Source organism: Acomys russatus, chromosome 16 (genome assembly GCF_903995435.1).
Source record: "Acomys russatus chromosome 16, mAcoRus1.1, whole genome shotgun sequence".
Classification (NCBI taxonomy): domain Eukaryota; kingdom Metazoa; phylum Chordata; class Mammalia; order Rodentia; family Muridae; genus Acomys; species Acomys russatus.
This window is the reverse complement of record NC_067152.1, coordinates 30684984-30704527: the sequence shown is the minus strand read 5'-3', so window position 1 is coordinate 30704527 and position 19544 is coordinate 30684984.

Genomic DNA, 19544 nt, shown 5'->3' with positions numbered 1-19544 from the left:
TCCATGGCCACGGAGCACTAGACTAGGAGGTAAGAATGCATGTCTTACCCATCACCAGCTGAGTGGTGTTGAACAATTAACTTGAATGGAATATGAACCTTCTTCTCCTTGGTACAATAAGATACAATCTGCCTTTAGCAACCTGGCAGGACTTTTTTTTTTGTGAAGATCTTAGGTGTTCCGACTCAGTAGTGCTTGGTTAAGCTAAAACCAGTTGCAGATACTCTGGCATTAGCCGAATGGAAAGGATACACAAAACTGATGAGCTGTTCCCCCATCGCTGTTCCATGGAGAACAGTGAACTTTTGATCTGAAACAGTTGTCTACTGCTACCAATTTTACTGTTTGTTTACACGCTGTCTATGGCTGTTTTCTTCAGTGATAAAGTTGAGTCATTTCACACAACCTGTGTCTTGCAAAGTTTTAATGGTCATTATGAGAATTGTGGGATTTGGTGTTCATGGTCTGAGGGTTTGGTTGGTTTTTGTTGTTGTTGTTTTGGTTTTTGGGTTTCTGTTTTTTTGGATTTTTTGTTTTGGTTTGGTTTGGTTTTTGGTTTTTCGAAACAGGGTTTCTCTGTGTAGCCTTGGCTGTCCTGGACTTGCTTTGTAGAACAGACTGGCCTCAAACAGCAGTTCACCTGCCTCTGCTTCTGGATGGTTTTAATGACTTTAAAACTTTATTTTATTTTGGGTTTTCAAGAGAGGGCTTCTCTGTGTAGCCCTGGCTGTCCTGGAACTCACTCTGTAGACCAGGCTGGCCTCAAACTCAGAGATCTGCCTGCCTCTGCCTCCCGAGTGCTGGGATTAAAAACGTGTGCTGCCACATCCAGCAATTGTTTTATTACTTCATGTATGGGAGTGTTTTGCTTTCATATATGTCTATGTACCAGGTACATGCCTGGCTCCACTGAGTTCAGAAAAAGCTATCAGATCGCCTGGAACTGGAATTCCACCACTGGTCCTCTGCAAAAGCAGCCAGTGCTCTGAACCTCTGAGCTCTTTACAGCCTCTGTTTTGGTTTTGGCTTTAATGGGGACCAGATTGCCTTGAACTACTGATCCCTCTGCTTTCACCTCCCAAGTGCTGGATTATAGTTGTAACCCTCCATACCTGATACTTACGGTGTTGCTTTCATAGGCGAGGTTTTGTGGCCCCTAACCTAGAACTTATAACTGGATTGGCATAACACCCAAAGAACGTGCATGACAGTGCTTGATTTTTTTTTTTCCATTACTTTGTCAGTTGAGACATCTCTGAGCAAGGAGACACACAAGGCAACACCTGACAACTGTTCTTAGTTTTTCTTTTGTAGAGAGAGAGAGTGAGTGTGTGTGTGTGTGCGCGCGCACGCGTGCGCATGCACACGCACTATGCCAGTGCAGTATGCTTGGAGGGCACAAGAGGGTGTTAGAGCTCTTGGAGTTGTGATTCAGGCAGTTGTGAGCCACCTGGCCGGCAAGTGCTCTTCCTGCCGAGCCATCTCTGCAGAGCCCCCGTCTTACTGTTCTCTTTCAGCTGATACCAACCCCTATTTGTAACATTCAGTTCCACTCCAATTGTTCATCATAACCATTGGCCATATCCTTTCTCTTGGAAACGTTCAGTAGTTTCCATCACGACTCAACCCTGAAATGTATCTGTATTACGAGTGTGTTGGTTGCCAACAAGATGCCTCAGCAGGTAAAAGAGCCTACCACTGAGCCTAACAACCTGAGTTCAGTCCCAGGATCCAGGGGAGAGCATCTGCCCCTGCAAGGTGCCCTCTGACTGCCATGCATGTGCCTATACACAGACACACAAACCAGTAGTAAACTAGTAAGCAAGTAATTAAAATCTTTCTAAGTTTTATTTTTATTTTAGGTGTGTAGGTGTTTTGCCTGCCTGCGTACCGCATGCATTCTTGATACCCCTTTGTGCCAGAAGAGGCCGTCAAGTCTGCATCTGGAGAACAGTTGTGAGCTGCCATGTGGGTTCTGAGAATTGAACCTGGGTCCTCCAGGAGAGCAGCCAGTGCTCTCAACCACTGATCCACCTCTACAGCCAGTTATATTCTTTAAAAAAGAAAGAAGGGCCGGGCGGGGTGGCGCACGCCTTTAATCCCAGCACTTGGGAGGCAGAGGCAGGCGGATATCTGTGAGTTCGAGGCCAGAGCAAGTCCAGGACAGCCCTGTCTTGAAAAAACTAAAAAAAAGAAGGAGGAGGAGGAGGAGGGAAGAAAGGAAGGAAAGAAGAAAAAGGAAAAAAGAAAACCATGTTTGGAGTTAGATGGCTCAGTGGTTAAAATTAAAAAAAAAAAAAAAAAAAAAAAGCTCCTGCTGCCAAGGCTGATGGCCTGAGTTCAATCCCTGGGACCGCATGTTGGAAAGAGAGAAGTGGGTCTTGGAGTTGGTCCTCTGATCTCCAGATGTGCATGCCTTTCCTCTGTGTGGCTTTGGCTCTCTTCATATTCAGAGATCCACCTGTGTCTGCTTCCTGAGTGCTGAGATTCATGGCATGTGCCACTACCACTTACCTCACTATATTGAAAGAAAAGCTTGTTGAGACCTCAAGGGGTAGAGAATAGCAGCAGCCTGGTTATTAATCTCTTACCCTCCAATAAGTCATGAATTAGAACATTCACCTGCAGCAGGAGGGATCAAAGAGTAATGTGGGGCAGGGTGACTGAAGTTCATTGTATATGTGTATCGAATTGTCAGAGAATAAGAAACTTAAAATCATAACCAAATACAATGAAAAATACACAGTGCGTACTTTTTTATTATTGTGTATAGTGTTCTGCCTGCGTGTACCTCTGAAGGCCAGAAGAGGGCACCAGATCTCATTACAGATGGTTGTGAGCCACCATATGGTTGCTGGGAGTTGAACTCAGGACCTTTGGAAGAGCAGCCAGTGCCCTTAACCTCTGAGCCATCTCTCCAGCCCTTACCACTTTAATTTACAATAATCACTGAGACTTCACTTGGCCAGCACAATAACCTGTGGGTGTGGCCAAGGGAGCAGAAGTCCCAGGGAACCCAGCAGGATGGAGAAAAGAACTTGAGGAAAGTACAGAGTCTCCAGGAAGAACAAGTGGAAATCACAAAAGCGGAAGCAAGAGAACAGATTGGACTTTGTTGCCCTTAAGCTTTGGCTCCAGGGAAAGAGCCTAAAAATATGCGAGCTTGCAAGTGGTGTTGGGAGCAGAAGCAATCCCAAGAAGGGGTGATGAGAAGGATGCCAGAAGAAAAAAAGCAGGCACGTCATCCTTCTCCGACCCCACTCAAAAGCCTTACATTGGGTAGGGGAGACTGTGTATTAGGGTTCACTAGAGTAACAGCTTACAGAATGAAATTATAAACATCTATGTATGCGTGTGTATACCGGAACCCTGAGGAAGTGGGTTCTAATGCCAGCAAGGGAATGGACTTGCGAGCTAGAGCAAGCAGGAAGGACAGGCTTCCAGAAGAAGGCTTGGCCCATAGTAGAGGTGGGTTTTCCTACCTCAAAAATCTGGATTAAGGGTGTGTTTTCCTACCAGGATTAAAAGTAGATCTTTCCACTTTAAGAAAAAAAAATCTCTCACAGGTGTGCGCCATCTTTGAGTTTTAGTTCATTCCAAATGTAAGTTGGCAGCCAAGAATAACCATCACAGGCAAGGCTAAGCATAATTTGTCTCAGTGAGTAAAGTCAATTGCTGCCAAATCTGATAACCCACGTTCTACATGGTGAAGGAGAGAATGTCCACATGCATGTCCATACACACAGATATACACACAGATAATAAGTTAGTAAATAGTCTTTTTTACATGTATTTACATGTATACAGTGTTCTGCCTGCATGTACACCTGCAGGCCAGAAGAGGGAACCAGATCTCATTATAGATGGTTGTGAGCCGCCATGTGGTTGCTGGGAATTGAACTCAGGACTTCTGGAAGAGCAGGTAGCGCCCTTAACCTCTAGCCATCTCTCCAGCCCGAGTAATAGTCTTAATTGGCTAGTTTAAGGGGCCGTGACATCACATAAAAATATGGAATAAAGCCTTCACTCACAGAGCAACTGGCCTGGTGAAAGCCTTTAACCCAGTTCTTGAGAGGCAGGAAGATCTCTGTGATGTCAAGGCCAGCCTGGTCTACTAAGCAAGTTCAGGACAGCCAAAGCTGTTAGAGAAACCCTGTCTCAAAAACAAAAAACAAAAAGGGCCGGAGAGCCAGTGAGGTGGCGCACGCCTTTAATCCCAGCACTTGAGGGGCAGAGGCAGGTTGATCGCTGTGAGTTTGAAGCCAGCCTGGTCTACAAAGCCAGTGAAGGACAGCCAAGGCTACACAGAGAAACCCAGTCTCAAAAAACCAAAAATGAAAAGAAAGTAAAAACTACAAATCAAAGTTTTCTTCTGATGAGAACCTCACAAAGCTAAAAAAAAGAAAAGAAAAGAAAAAAAGAAAAAAATTATCTTTTCAAATAATGATAAAACTTTAAAAATCTCTTAAATTTGTAAAAGCAAAACCAAAAGAAAATTTAAGAACATAGGCAAATGTCTACAAAGATATTAAAACTTTTTTTTTTTTTTTTTTTTTTGGTTTTTTGAAACAGGCTTTCTCTGTGTAACAGAGCCCTGGCTGTCCTGGACTCGCTTTGTAGACCAGGCTGGCCTCGAACTCACAGCAATCCACCTGCCTCTGCCTCTGGAGTGCTGAGATTAAAGGTGTGCGCCACCACGCTCAGCTGAGTTCTACATCTTGATCCCCAGACAACAGAAGGGACTGTAATCCACACTGGGCAGAATTTGAGTTTAGGAGACCTCAAAGCCCCACCCCCTCCAGTGACACACTTCCTCCAACAAGGCCACAACTCCTAATCGTGTCCCTCCCTATTGGCCAAGCATTCAAATACAGGATTCTATAGGGGCCATTCCTATTTGTGACTCGCGAAACCGTCTCGCCAGCAAGAACGACGCGGCACACGTACAGGATCCTTCTGCAGCAAAGCTTTAATGCATCTTGAGAGGGAAAGCATAAGCTTACAGCGAGTAAAATGGAGACCCCAACTGAAGAAACCATCCTTATATAGGACACTGTCCTCCACTTAGGATGTGTCAGTCCCTGGTTGGCTGTTGCTCATCGGGTGAGATGACGCCACGGGAGAGGCAGAGCGCAACAAGTGGAAGGTCCCTTTGCTCATACGCAGGTTATCCGTTTATCCGTTTGGGGCACAGGCTGTCAACGCCATCTTGTAATGGCGGACATGAGTGTGGCCTCTTATATCTCCCCCTTTTCTGTTAAATAAGGCAGCAACGAGCTTAGGAAAGGGAAGTGGTCCGATCAAGGCTGGAGCATGATTAAGAACCAGCCGATCGAGGACCACATTAGGGGTGCTACCCAATGCCAGCCCGCGTGCAATGGGCAAATTTCCCTGCGGGGTGCAATGGCCATAGGGAGCACATAGAGATACGGTGCCTTTTGACGTGCAATGGGAGCTAGGCCCAGTCGAGTGCAAAGGCCACACAGAGAAAGGAAGGAAGGAGAACTCATTGCCCACATATATTGAGAACACAATGAGGCATCCAAGAGAGAGTCATAGAGTAACTCTCTAAGGATGCTGAGACTTACTCACTCCACCTCGTGCAATGAGCGGGAACTCTGAGGGTGCAGGAGCTGAGTAGACAGTGGCTCATTGGTTAAGCATGGATAACCATATATCGGGGGAGGCCCCACTATCAATTGCAGCAAGAGCTTGGGAAATAACCACTTTGTCTCTTTTTGCTTGAGCCCTAAGTCTACAGACCAACCATAGGACCAACACCAACCTGCAGCGGATCGCAGTTCCAAATAATCCAACCCTAACCCATTCCTTAAAATAGGAGAAATCTGGAGAGATCCATGACGAAAAAGTCCTTCTGTAAGCGACAGGTCTAAGCGTGTAGAATTAACTTGAATGATGGCAGTTCTTAATTCTCGTAACGTCTGCTCGAATTCTGTTGTCCAATTCTGTAATATAAATTGAGAAAGACTCCTAGACAGATTAGCTGCTCTGGTAAAGTTTTCATATTGGATAGAGGTAACACATAATCCAGGAAACTTTTGTTCACAGCCTAATTGAGCCAATTGCCATAATATATCCAATTGTTCTTGGACTAAATCAATGCGCTGGTTAACCAGCATAAGACCGCCTTGTATTTGAGTGTTAGCCGAAGTTTGACGGTCCAAGGCCACTGTTACAGATGCAGATAAATCATTGACGGTTTGCACAGTTTGGACGGAATTGGATAGGGCCATGGCCGAGGCGGTGACTGAGGCGCCCACCGCAGCGACGGCCACAATTCCCACAATAATTGCTGACAAACCAAAATCTCTCCTGACTCTGAACAACGCTAAGGTTCCTGTGGAAAAACGCACACAGCTCCCCTGGATCTTATAAGAATAGGATCCGGTCCTTTCCATTTGTTACTCAGAACATCCTTCCATTTGACCATTTCTTTTGGCCTGCTGGGCTCTAAATAGTGTCTTTCTGCCAGCAGTATGGCCTTTATCATCTAGATTTAACACAGTAAATTGACCTTGACCTGTCAACAAGTCAAGGTCCAGTTCTCTGTCAGGAAGTAAGGGCAAGAGCATTGGCCTGGGCTTGTGTTTGAGCGGCCTCATACCAGAGAGCCCTCCATTCCATGTATTGACCCATATCTGGAAATGCTGCTTTTACTACCACTTGCCAATCAGAAGGAGTTAATGTGCCCGTTTGACCAATTTCTGTCTAGCATCACCAGGGTGAAATTTGCATTAACCCCGTATTTGCGGACAGATTCAGCCAACTCTTTAATCAATTATATTCAACAGGGGCATGTACTCGCCCCCCATTCTCTGTTTCATAAACACGAAAAAATGTTGTATAACTTTTGACAAATTTTTCTCAGCCAAAAGAAATCCAGACTGTAGTTCGTAGGGTGGAGGAGCAGTGGGTGTTACACTATGAGAGGAGTTATGGGAGGGTTTTTTTATTACTTCCTCGCTCATCTGGATGATATCTCTTCTCCTCATATTTAGCAGCCTCCTCCTTCAGCTCTATTTCTTTCCTGATGAATCAAGAGCCTCATTATCAGAGGTATTAGGGCAGAGCTTGTAAGCTGTTAATATTTAATGCCTCAAGTTCTTTTAATGGGTAAAGTCCTTGTGATGCCCCTTCTGGGAAATAGGGGGACTGCACTCCTTTAACAGGAGGGTTTTTAGCTTCTTTCTTTTACGGGTATCCCTTTCTCTGCGCCGCACCCAACCTCTCACTACGTTCGGTTTCTGACATGCTATCCTGAACTTCTCTAGGGCGACCTGTCCTTCCTCTACTTCCCTTCTGCAATTGTCATCCTCTAGAAAATTTTTTACAAGTAAAAAAATAATAAATATCACTCCTAGAATCGGCCCAGAAATTCAGAAATATACATACCTCTCCGAACTTACCTATCCCTGCAGTTCTGAATCCTCCTTGAAGTCAAGGGGTCTCCGAAAGGTGCTGACAATGATGTGGTCAAGTTTCCCGGGTTTCGGCAACCAGAGTGTACTCGCGTAACCGTCTCACCAGCAAGAACCGACGGGGCACACGTGCAGGATCCTTCTGCAGCAAAGCTTAAGCATCTTGAGAGGGAGAGCATAAGCTTACAGCGAGTAAAATGGAGACCCCAACTGAAGAAACCCATCCCTTATATAGGACACTGTCCTCCTGCTTAGGATGTGTCAGTCCCTGGTTGGCTGCTGCTCATCGGGCGAGATGACGCCACGGGAGAGGCAGAGCGCAACAAGTGGAAGGTCCCTTTGCTCACGCGCAGGTTATCCGTTTATCCGTTTGGGGCACAGGCTGTCAACGCCATCTTGTAATGGCGGACATGAGTGTGGCCTCTTACACCTATTCAAACCAGCACACCTTCTTTTTTGTTTTGTTTTGCTTTGTTTGTTTGTTTTCCAATACAGGGTCTCTCTGTGTAGCCTTGGCTGTTCTGGATTCACTTTGTAGACCAGGCTGGCCTCAAACTCACAGCAATCCGCCTGCCTCTGCCTCCCGAGTCCTGGGATTAAAGGCGTGCGCCACCATGCCTGGCTTCCTCTCTTGTTACATTTTAGTGCATAAAATAAAGCTCAACTGAACTGACTAGAAAGATCTGGAACCAATGGGGCATGCCTATGGTCTCTAGCCTATAGAGGCTGAGGCAGGAGGATCACCATGAGTTGGAGATTAACTAGGGATATATGGCCAGACCCTTTCCCAAAACAATGAAACAAAACAACCAAAACAAAGGTCGCTGGAGAGATGGTACTTGCTGTTCTTGCAGAGGACCTGGGTTTGGTTAGTGGTACCCACATGATGACTCACAACCATTTTTAATCCCCATTCCAAGGAATCAAATGCCCTCTTCTGGCCTCCTCAGGCACTACACACTTGTGATGCACATACATACATGCAGGCTAACACTCAGGTACATAAAAATCGAAATAAACATTTTTTAATTATTTAATTATTTATTGACTTTGAGTTTTGTTGGTTTCTTGTTTGTTTGGTTGGTTGGTTGGATTGGTTTGTTTTTTGTTTGGTTTGTTTTTTTTTTGAGATACCGTTTCTCTGTGTAATAGCCCTTACTGTCCTAGACTCACTTTATAGAGTAGGCTGGCCTCAAACTCACAATGATCTGCCTGCCTCTGCTTCCTGAGTGCTGGGATTAAAGGCATGCACCAGCATGCCTTGCCTTATTATTATTTTTTTTTTATGTGCATAGGTGTTTTGTCTGCATGTGTGTCTCTGTAATGGTGTCAGATCATGGAATTACAGACAGGTATGAGCTGCCATGTGGGTTCTGGGATTAGAACCCAGGACCTCTGGAAGAACAGTCAGTGCTCTTAACCCCTATGCCATCTCTCCAAATCCATAAATACATATTTTTATAAAACAAAACAAACAAAAAGCTATCTTCCCTAGGAGTCCCAGGTTCAGAACCAGTATAAGTATTGGAGAAAAGAGATAGGTGAATGCCAGCAGCTAAAAACTCAGTACTTTGCTTTTTGATGCACAGTTGTTATCTGAGGGCCACGTGATGTTCTGGGTTCTGTAACTTACATGCCCTGGAAGAGGTCCCCAAAGTGGGAAACACTTAGTGGCTTCACTGTAGTTAGCTTTGGGTATTTACTGGTCCTAGGACTTCATGGCAGTTTTTTTAGTATAATGTACATGGCTTTGTGCAGTTCATTCTGCAGAGCAGAGGGTTACTCCCAGGCAATTGGTGGTGAACAAGTCGTCCTTCTCCTGCCTCAGGCTTAAACCAGGGTGCTAGACAGCACATTGAAACCCTTTCTCAGCCTTGTTCCTATGACTGCATAAAAAAATGATATTTTATTTTTCTTTAAAACAAAATTGTAACTGGGCATGGTGGCACATGCTTTTAATCCCAGCACTCGGGAGGCAGAAGCAGGCAGATCACTGTGAGTTCAAGGCCAGCCTGGCCTACAAAGTGAGTTCAGGACAGCCAAGGCTAACACAGAAAGACCCTGTCTCAAAAAACAAATAATAATAATAATCAAAACAAAACAAAACAAAATTGTAGCCGAGCAGTGGTGGCTCACACCTTTAATCCCAGTTCTCGGGAGGCAGAGGCAGGTGGATCCCTTTGAGTTCGAGGCCAGCCTAGTCTACAATGCAAGTCCAGGACAGCCAAGGCTACACAGAGAAATCCTGTCTTGAAAAACCAAAACCAAAACAAACAAACAAACAAACAAAAAACCCAAAAAACAAAAATTGTAGGGCTAGACAGATGGCTTAGCTGTTAAGAGCACTATCTGCTCTTCCAGAGGTCCTGAGTTCAATTCCCAGCAACCACATAATGGCTCACAACCATTTATACTAAAACTTGTGTGTGTGTGTGTGTGTCTGCCATGTATGTGGGTGCTTGTAGGGGTTCCAGGAGAAGATTCAGGGTCCCCTGGAGTCGGGGTTACAGCATGGGTGCTAGTAACTGACCTCAGGTCCTCTAAAAGAGCAGTGAGCATTCTTAACGGCTGAGCCGTCTCCGCAGCGTCTGATCTTTTTTGAAATGTCCGCGGGCTGGTATCTCTTGCTGCCTTAAAGTCACCTCCAAAGCACACTGAACTACCGCCCTTCTAGAAAGGGATATACTGACCCCTCAACTTCTGGAATTTGCAGTGCTACTTAGTCACTGTCTTCGGTTTCCCTCGGGCTTGGTCACTGTATTGCTTTTGCTCATCTTTGTGTCTCATACATGCAGGACAGACTGACATCCAGCAGAGGACCGATCGTGGCAAGAAGGCAGTTCAGTTCATCATGACTAGCTGGTGCTGGATTAAACTTCTGGAGTCTGATGCTGAGTGGTTTATTCTAGGCATGGTGAACACGTTTTGACGATAATTCACTCAATCTCATATACAATAAAGCAGACACAAATCTCCTTGAGAAACAAAAGTAAACTAAATCAAGATTGGATGTGACGACATCAAAATGCTCTGGAAAGTGCTTCTGACCTCTTCTACAAATATGGGTTTTGGGCCGGGCAGTGGTGGCACACGCCTTTAATCCCAGCACTCGGGAGGGCAGAGGCAGGAGGATCGCTGTGAGTTCGAGGCCAGCCTGGTCTACAAAGTGAGTCCAGGATAGCCAAGGCTACACAGAGAAACCCTGTCTCGAAAAAACAAAACAAAAAACAGGAAGAAAAAAAAAGAAAGAAAGAAAAACAACAAACAAACAAAAAGAAAGAACGAGAGAAAGAAAAAGAGAAAAACAGGATTATGCCCAGGGACTCGGGGAGGATCCAGTGTGACCATACACGTATTGCAGGGGTCACCAGGCTATTAACCATATCTGCTCCCAGCCTTGAAGAAACAGCCTGTGTCTGTAGCATTCCAGGTTCCCCCAGGGCTTATTTGTGAGCACACTGAACTTCGTGCCTCCTACAAGGCACCCCACTCAGTTTATGGGCTCAAAGCTGGTGCTCAATGACTGTTTTCACAGTGAGCCCTGCATTGCAGACAGAAAGAAGCCTTGGAGCCGAAGTCAGGGGCCTCTAACTGCTGGGACTCTTAAAGCACCTGGGGAGCTGCGCTATTACCTAGGGATAAACAGAATCACTGTGTTAGTGCGCATTTTACTCAGCACTACTGAATAGCTCTCTCTCTCTCTCTCTCTCTCTCTCTCTCTCTCTCTCTCTCTCTCTCTCCTCTGTCTCTTGCTCTCTCTCTCTCTCTTCTCTGTCTCTCTCCTCTTCTCTGTCTCTTTCTCTCTGTCTCTTTCTGTCTCTCTCTGTCTCTGTCTCTCTCTCTTCTCTTCTCTTCTCTTCTCTTCTCTGTCTCTCTCTGCCTGTCTGTCTCTCTTCTCTCCTCTGTCTGTCTCTCTATCTCTCTCTTCTTCTCTGTCTCTCTATCTCTCTTTCTTCTGTCTCTCTCTCTGTGTTTCTGTCTCTCTGTCTCTCTCTTTCTCCCTCTCTCTCTCTTCAGAGTCAGGGTCTCTGTGTGTAGCTGGAACTCAATCTGTAGATCAGGCTGGCCTTGAACTTAAAGATTGACCTGCCTCTGCCTCCCCAGTGCTGGGATTAAAGGGGTATAATATCATCCTGGAACACACAATGGTCTTTTGTTTTTGTTTTTCTGAGACAGCGTTTCTCTGTGTAGAGCTGGCTGTCCTGGACTTGTTTTGTAGACCGGGCTGGCCTCGAACTTAGAGATCTGCCTGCTTCTGCCTCCCAAGTCCTGGGATGCCAGGTGCAGTGGCACATACCTGTAACCACTGCACCTGGCTGCACAAGGGTCTTTTAACTAAATTCATGACAGCAGGGATAGAGAACATTATTTTAAATATATATGATACTGTAAAGGGAAATAAGTACAAGTGAATGGGCTCGTATTTTGCATGATTCAGAAGTACATCTCTTCACTTCTTTCTATACACATACGTGTGTGTGTTGTGTACATGGAGACCTGACACTGGGTGTCTTCTTCAACTGCTCTGCACCTCATTGAAACAGGATCTCTCTGGTTCAGGTAGACTGACCAGGCAACAAGCCCCAGGACCTCTTCTGTCTCTGTTTGCCTGTGCTTGGATTATAAGTATTGCTTCCTTGCCTGACTTTTATGTGGGTGCTGGGATTCGAACTCAAGTCCACATGCTTGCATTGCAAGCACTTTATAGATTGATAGCTCCTTCATCACCTCTTATATTTAAACCGATAGAGTCAAAGCCCTGAGGACCTGCAACAATGATATTAGCTAAACTATCAAGAACAGATGATGCCCAAGACTTTGCCTGTGTTGATTTTTACAGCACTCTAAGAGGAATTATTATTAAAAATCTAAGAGATAGTCACTAAATACTTGCCTAAGGTATGATAGTGGCAATGTGATAAAACAATGACTATTGAATTTTTTTTTTTTTGAAACAGGGTTTCTCTGAGTAGCCCTGGCTGTCCTGGACTCACTGTGTAGACCGGGCTGGCCTCACAGCGATCTGCCTGCCTCTGCCTCCTGAGTGCTGGGATTAAAGGTCCACTTGGGACCAATCAAACTAAAGGTCAGGTAGAACTGCTTTGTCTAATCAATAAAAATAACTTGAGTCAGAGTTGGATAACCTTGTTTCCACTGTTCTCATATTCCCTCCCGCCCCCCTGTGTTAGCTAGTTTTGTTTTGTGCCTCTATAAGCTAACTCTGAGAAACATGAAAGGTCACAGTTTGGCTCCCAAGTTCGCTCTGTGTCCCTGACCATGGTCAGTCTTGGGGTGTTGCATTCAATAAACCATCCGTATCTAACTGAGATCCCTGTCTGGGTGGTTCGTGTGGCTTCCTCTGGGTCCTAACAATAAAGCTGAGAACAATAGGACAACACACCTAATACACTTACGTGTGTGTACCACACAATTAGAATTAATTTTTTTTTTTTTTTTTTTTTTTTGAGTCTGGCTTTTTCTGTCCTTGGCTGTCCTGGAACTCTATCTGTAGACCAGACTGGCCTCAACGTCATATCTGCTTGCCTCTGCCTTCCAAGTGTTGGGATTAAAAGAGTGCACCACCATAGCCCTGCAAACATGAGGTGTTTTGTTTTAGGGGTTTTTTTGTTTTGTTTTGTTTTTTCCAGACATGATCTCTCTGTATAGCCTTGGCTGTCCTGGACTACACAGAGAAACCCTGTCTCAAAAAAACCAAACCAGCCGGGCGTGGTGGCGCACGCCTTTAATCCCAGCGCTCAGGAGGCAGAGGCAGGCGGATCGCTGTGAGTTCGAGGCCAGCCTGGTCTACAAAGCGAGTCCAGGACAGCCAAGGCTACACAGAGAAACCCCGTCTCATAAAACAAATAAACAAACAAAACAACAACAAAAAACCCAAACCAAACCAAACCAAAACTTGGAACTAGAATTATGGGTATTCGTGAGCCATCTGATGTGAATGCTGACAACCAAATTCTGGTCCTCGGCAAGAACAGTAAGTTCTTTTAACTGCTCAGGCAGCCTTCTATCCCCTAGGTGGTGCACACTTCTATGGAGAAGACTAATAAAATTTAAACACACACTGTTGGACTTCCATGTTCTCCTGGTTGAGTAGAAAGCATACTTCTCAGGGCTGGCTTCTCAGCACCACATGTAATGCATCTCCTGTACACCATCTGAGTTTTGTCAAACTTCTACTGATTCCAGATCTTTCAACTTCTGTTCTCATGGACTAGACTATCACACATCTGTATGGAAGGGTCACAGTAACTGTCCCATCACCTCTGCTAATCCTTTTTTCTCTGACCCATCAGATTTTACCTACAAAACCCTAGCTCAGAAATAAAATTCAGACTTTTGTTTTTGTTTTTGTTTTTTTGAGACAGGGTTTCTCTGTGTAGCCTTGGCCATCCTGGACTCACTTTGTAGACCAGGCTGGCCTCGAACTCACAGCAACCCGCCTGCCTCTGCCTCCCGAGTGTTGGGATTAAAGGCGTGCGCCACCACGCCTGGCCAAAATTCAGACTTTTTTTTTTTTTTTTAAACAGGACTGGAGCAATATCTCAGCAGCTAATGGTTGCTTTTGCAGGTGACGCTGGGTTGAATTCCCTGCACTCACATGGCAGCTCATAGTCTTCTGTGACTCCAGTTTCAGGGTATCTGAGGCCCTCCACTGCCCTCCCTAGGCACCAGAAACACAGTGCCGAGACGTACCTGCAGGTGAAACACCCATACACAAAAATAATTAAATATTTAAAAAAAATTTAAAGACACCATGTGTAGTGGCACACACCTTTCATCCCAGCACTCGGGAGGCAGAGGCAGGTGGATTGTTGTGAGTTCGAGGCCAGCCTGGTCTACAAAGCGAGTCCAGGACAGCTAAGGCTACACAGAGAGACCCTGTCTTGAAAAAAAAAATTAAAAGACTCCCTATGAGTTCAAGGACAGCCTGGTCTACAAAGAGAGTTCCAGGATAGCCAGGGCTATTACACAGAGAAACCCTGTCTCAAGGAAACCTAAATAATAATAATAGCAATAATAATAATAATAATAATAATAATAGCAATAATAATAATAATTTAAATTAAAAGTTTGGAACACTTATCTTTATTGCCTGCGTGTCTCTGCATCATGTTCCTGGTGCCAATGGAGACTAGAAGGGAGCCTCAGATCCCCGAGAACTGGACTTACCTCGGGCGCTGGGAACCAAACCCAGGTCCTCTACGAGAACAACCAGTGCTTTTAAGTGCTGAGCATCTCTCTGGCCCTGAAGCAATTTGTACTTTAACAGGTGCTGAACAACAAAATCCGGATCCCTGTCTGTTGTTAACAAGATGTTAGCAAGTACTGTTCCTCTTTGTAATCTGTTGCACGAACTGACATCCCGGCCCAGTCTTTTTTTTTTTTTTTTCGAGACAGGGTCTCTCTGTGTAGCCTTGGCTGTCCTAGACCCACTTTGTAGACCAGCCTGGTCTCGAACTCACAGCGATCCACCTGCCTCTGCCTCCCGAGTGCTGGGATTATAGGCATGCACCACCACTCCCGGCTCCAGCCCAGTCTTAAACATGTGTGTTTTAGTGAAGTTGAGCATATTTTCTTTCCTTTAAGGACTATTTTTGGGGGCGGGAGAGATTGCTCAGTGCTTTGGAGCACTTATTTTTGCAGAGGACCTGCAGTTGACTTTCAGCGCCTGCGTGGTGGCTCACACCTTCTATCGCTCCGGTTCCAATGGTTCTGACCTTCTTCTGACCTGGGTGCACCACGCACATACTTGATGCAAAACAAATACATCTTTAAAAAAGAAACAAAGGGTCTGGAGAGATGGCTCAGAGGCTAAGAGCACTGTCTGTTCTTCCAAAGGTCCTGAGTTCAATTCCCAGAAACCACATGGTGGCTCACAACCATCTGTAGTGAGATCTGGTGCCCTCTTCTGGTGTGAAGACACACATGCAGGCAGAATATTGTATAAATAATAAATAAATCTTAAAAAAAAAAAAAAAAAAAAAAAAAAAAGAAACAAAGAGGGCCTAAGAGATGGTTCAGAGGTTAAGAACACTGTCTGTTCTTCCAAAGGTCCTGAGTTCAATTCCCAACTCACAACGATCTATAAAGGCTCACAGCCATCTATATATAATGAGATCTGGTGCCTTCTGGTGTGCAGGCACACATGTGGGCAGGATACTACTGTAGAAATAATAAATAAATCTTAAAAAAAAAAAAAAAAGAAGAAGCAGAAAGAAGCAAAGAAAGTTGGGCATGGCGGTGCACACCTGTAATCCCAGCACTCTGAGAGGCAGGTGTAGGTGGATCTGTGTGAGTTCGAGGCCAGCCTGGTCTACAAAACGAGTCCAGGACAGCCAAGGCTACACAGAGAAACCCTATCTCAAAAAAACAGCCCCTCCCCCCAAAAAGGAAATTTTTTTCCAGGAGGCTGGTAGCATGGTTTAGTGGATAAAGTCTCTGCAACTGAGCCTGGTGATCTTAATTCAATCCCCAGGGCGCACTTGGTTAAAAAGAGAGAACTGGGGGCTGGAGAAATGGCTCAGAGGTTAAGAGCACTGTCTGCTCTCTCAGAGGTCCTGAGTTCAATTCCCAGCAACCACGTGGTGGCTCACAACCATCTATAAGGAGATCTCCTACCCTCTTCTGACAGGCAGGCGCACACATGCAGGCAAATGTTGTATACATAATAAATAAATAAATCTTAAAAAGAGAGAGAGAGAGAACTGGCTCCCAAAAAGTTGTCTTCTGGCTTCCACACATGTGTTATTGCATGTGGACACCCAACACACAATAGAAAAAAATGAAATTTAAAAATTTTAAAAGAGCTGGCATGGTGGCCTATAATTCCAGCACTCTGGCGAGGCTGAGGCAAGGAGGATCATTGTGAGTTCAAGGCCAGCCTGGTCTACAAAGTGAGTCTAGGACAGCCAAGACTGCACAAGGAAAACCTGTCTCGAAAAAAAACCTAGAAACAAACAAAACAAAACCCAAAAATTTTAATCATTTGTGCTTTTCTTTTTATGATATTCTACTACATACCATGTCTATTTTTCTGTAGAGATTTTAGATATGTAAAGTTTTATCTTATTTTATTTATTTATTTATTTTTTGGTTTTTGAGACACAGTTTCTCCTTGTAGCCCTGGGTGTCCTGGACTCACTTTGTAGAGCAGGCTGGCCTCGAACTCACAGCAATCGTCTGCCTCTACCTCCCAAGCACTGGGATTAAAAGGCGTGCGCCACCACTCCTGGCTGATTCCGCACTTTCTATATAGTCTCGGGGCTGAGGTTGCTGGACCTTGAGCTGGATGTCTTCAATTTCATGGGACTATGTCACAGTCTTTTGTAAGGGGGTGCTCCATGGGGTGCTGACTTATTAGCACTGACTTATGCATGGTCTTTGGGAGTTGGCCCTTCTTAATTAGAGGAGCCTCCCCTCCCCACTTCCACTGAGTTACCTGGCGAGGCTTTTAAAGAGAGGCTGGTCTTCCTTCCCAGAGGAATGGAAAACCCATGACTGAAGAAAATGGAATAGTCTAACTTGAAGTATTTAAGTGAGGAACAAGAGTTGAGGTAAACCTTCTTATTAATCTAAGTAACTGTCTCCCACAGCATTAATAAAATAATCATAACAGGATTTTCATGGCATCGCCTGGAATACAAGATGCCCAAAACACGGTAATAATGATATTGAGGTGTTGAATATACTGCCTGTGTCAGGCAGTTATTAGTTTTCTTATAGCACTGGAGAGGAGCTGTGAGACCTCATGCTTGCTAGGCAAGTGCTCTACCACTGAAGTACATATTCCATCCCTCCAGGACTTTGAAAACACATTACAGCAGGGCCTTAATCCCAGCTCTCGGGAGGGAGGCAGAGACAGGCTGATCTCTGTGAGTTTGAGGCCACACTGGTCTGCAGACTGAGTTATAGGACAACCAGGGTTATATAGTGAAACTGTCTCAAAACAAACAAACAACAACAACCCCTCCCAAACCAATCCATTACATGTATTAACTATCTTGATCCTTATAACAGCCCTAACAGAAAAGCATTATTATTATTATTATTATTATTATTATTATTATTATTATTATTATTACTACTACTACTACTACTACTAGTATTTTGTTTGTTTGTTTTCCCCTGAGACAGGGTTTCTCTGTGTAGCCTTGGCTGTCCTGGATTCACTTTGTAGACCAGGCTGGCCTCAAACTCACAGTGATCTGCTTGCCTCTGCCTCCCGAGTGCTGGGATTAAAGATGTGAGCTACCACACCCAGCTATTACTTTATTTTTTACCTTCCTGTTTCTGGACGAGGTTTTCTTGTTTGAGCCAGAGTGTCACATGGTTCAGGCTTGCCTGGAATTTTCAACGTAGCTGAGGCTGACCTTTTGCCTCCACCTCCCAAGTACAGGGATTATGGACAAATGTCACCACCCCTGGCTCCTTTTCGCGAGGTTTCTGATGAGGTTTCACTCTGAAGTCTATGCTAGCCTGCAACTCACTAGGTAGACAAGACTAGTCTCAAATTTGGAGTTATTTTTCTTTGTCCAGAGATGATGACAGACGTGAACCATCACATGTGGTTTAGGAACAAGCAAACTCTGTGTGTGTGTGTGTGTGTGTGTGTGTGTGTGTGTGTGTGTATGCTAGTATGTTTGTATGTATATGTTGGTTTTAGGGATTGAACCTAGATATACTAGGTAACCTAGTCCTAAGCCAGTAAGTTAAAAAAATGATTTATTTAGTTTTATTTCGTGTGTATGAGTTTGTGCCTACATGTAGGTATGTGTGCCATGTACATGCCTGTGGAAGTCGGATGAGGGCATCAGATCCCCTGTAACTGGAGTTAAGACGTTTGTGAGCCACCATGTGGGTGCTGGGGACTGAACCCAGATCTACTGCAAGAACAGCTGGTAACAGAATTAATTGACTGAAAAAATATTAACTGATAGAGGACTTTTCATTTTTACATTAAAAATTGTTTTACGCATATGCATACGTCTCCCTCCTCCAACTCCTTCTGTGCCCCTTCTACTTCCTCTCAGATTCACAACCTTGTCTTTTTTTTTTTAAAGATTAATTTACTTATTATGTGTACAGTGGTCTACATGTATACCTGCAGGCCAGAAGAAGGCATCAGGTTACATTATAGATGGTTGTGAGCCACCATGTGGTTGCTGGGAATTGAACTCAGGACCTCTGGAAGAGCAATCAGTGCTCTTAACCTCTGAGCCATCTCTCCAGGCCCCCACAACCTTGTCTTTAATTAAAAGGTAGGATCAAGAATAAAGTAGGCAGTCTCCAATTGGGATCCTCCGTCTCAGTCTCCCAAGTACAGGGATTCCAGCACCACCATCACTGGCTCAAGATGTCTTCTTGTCCTTATTATTATTGGGAATTAAGGACATCCCCAGGCAAGGGTACACAGAGACACCCTGTCTCGAAAAAACAAAACAAAACAAAAATGGACATCCCATTCAAGCCTCTATTTCGTCACGATTATGTGTCACATCGTCCTCTCTCCCTCTGTCCTTGGGCGTGCTAGGCAAGTGTCCCCACTGAACTAGTCCCTCAGCCGGTTCATTTTCTTTGAGGAAAGACAAGACACACGTAGGGCCTTTCTTCAGTTCTCATCTATTTCCTCGCTCTTTGTGTAGCAGAGTTATCAGACATCTGCAGGCTTAAGTGGGAACCAGAAAGCATTTGGAGGCATGAAGTCCAAGGAGGAGCCACTTGGAGGGTGGGGAGGAAAATTTCTTTAGGTTAGGGTTTTGTTTTGTTTTGTTTTGTTTTAGTCTATGGCCCACAGATTAGGAACTCCATGAAGTTTTGCTCCAATTCAAGAGAAAATTAACATTTCCTCCAATGGTGAATGAAGAAAGCAAAGCTTAGTAGTTTTGGCAGTACCCGTGGCTTTACCATCAATGTGTGATGGTAATTTCAGTCACTCTAGCAATCAGAGCTCTTTTCTGGCCTCGAGGGCAGTGGGCCTGTACATGGTACACTCCACATACATGCAGGTGGAGTGTTCATATACATAAAGTCTTTTCAAAACAAACTATATTTTAGTAGAAGTAGGTTTTTTTTTTTTTTTTTGGTTTC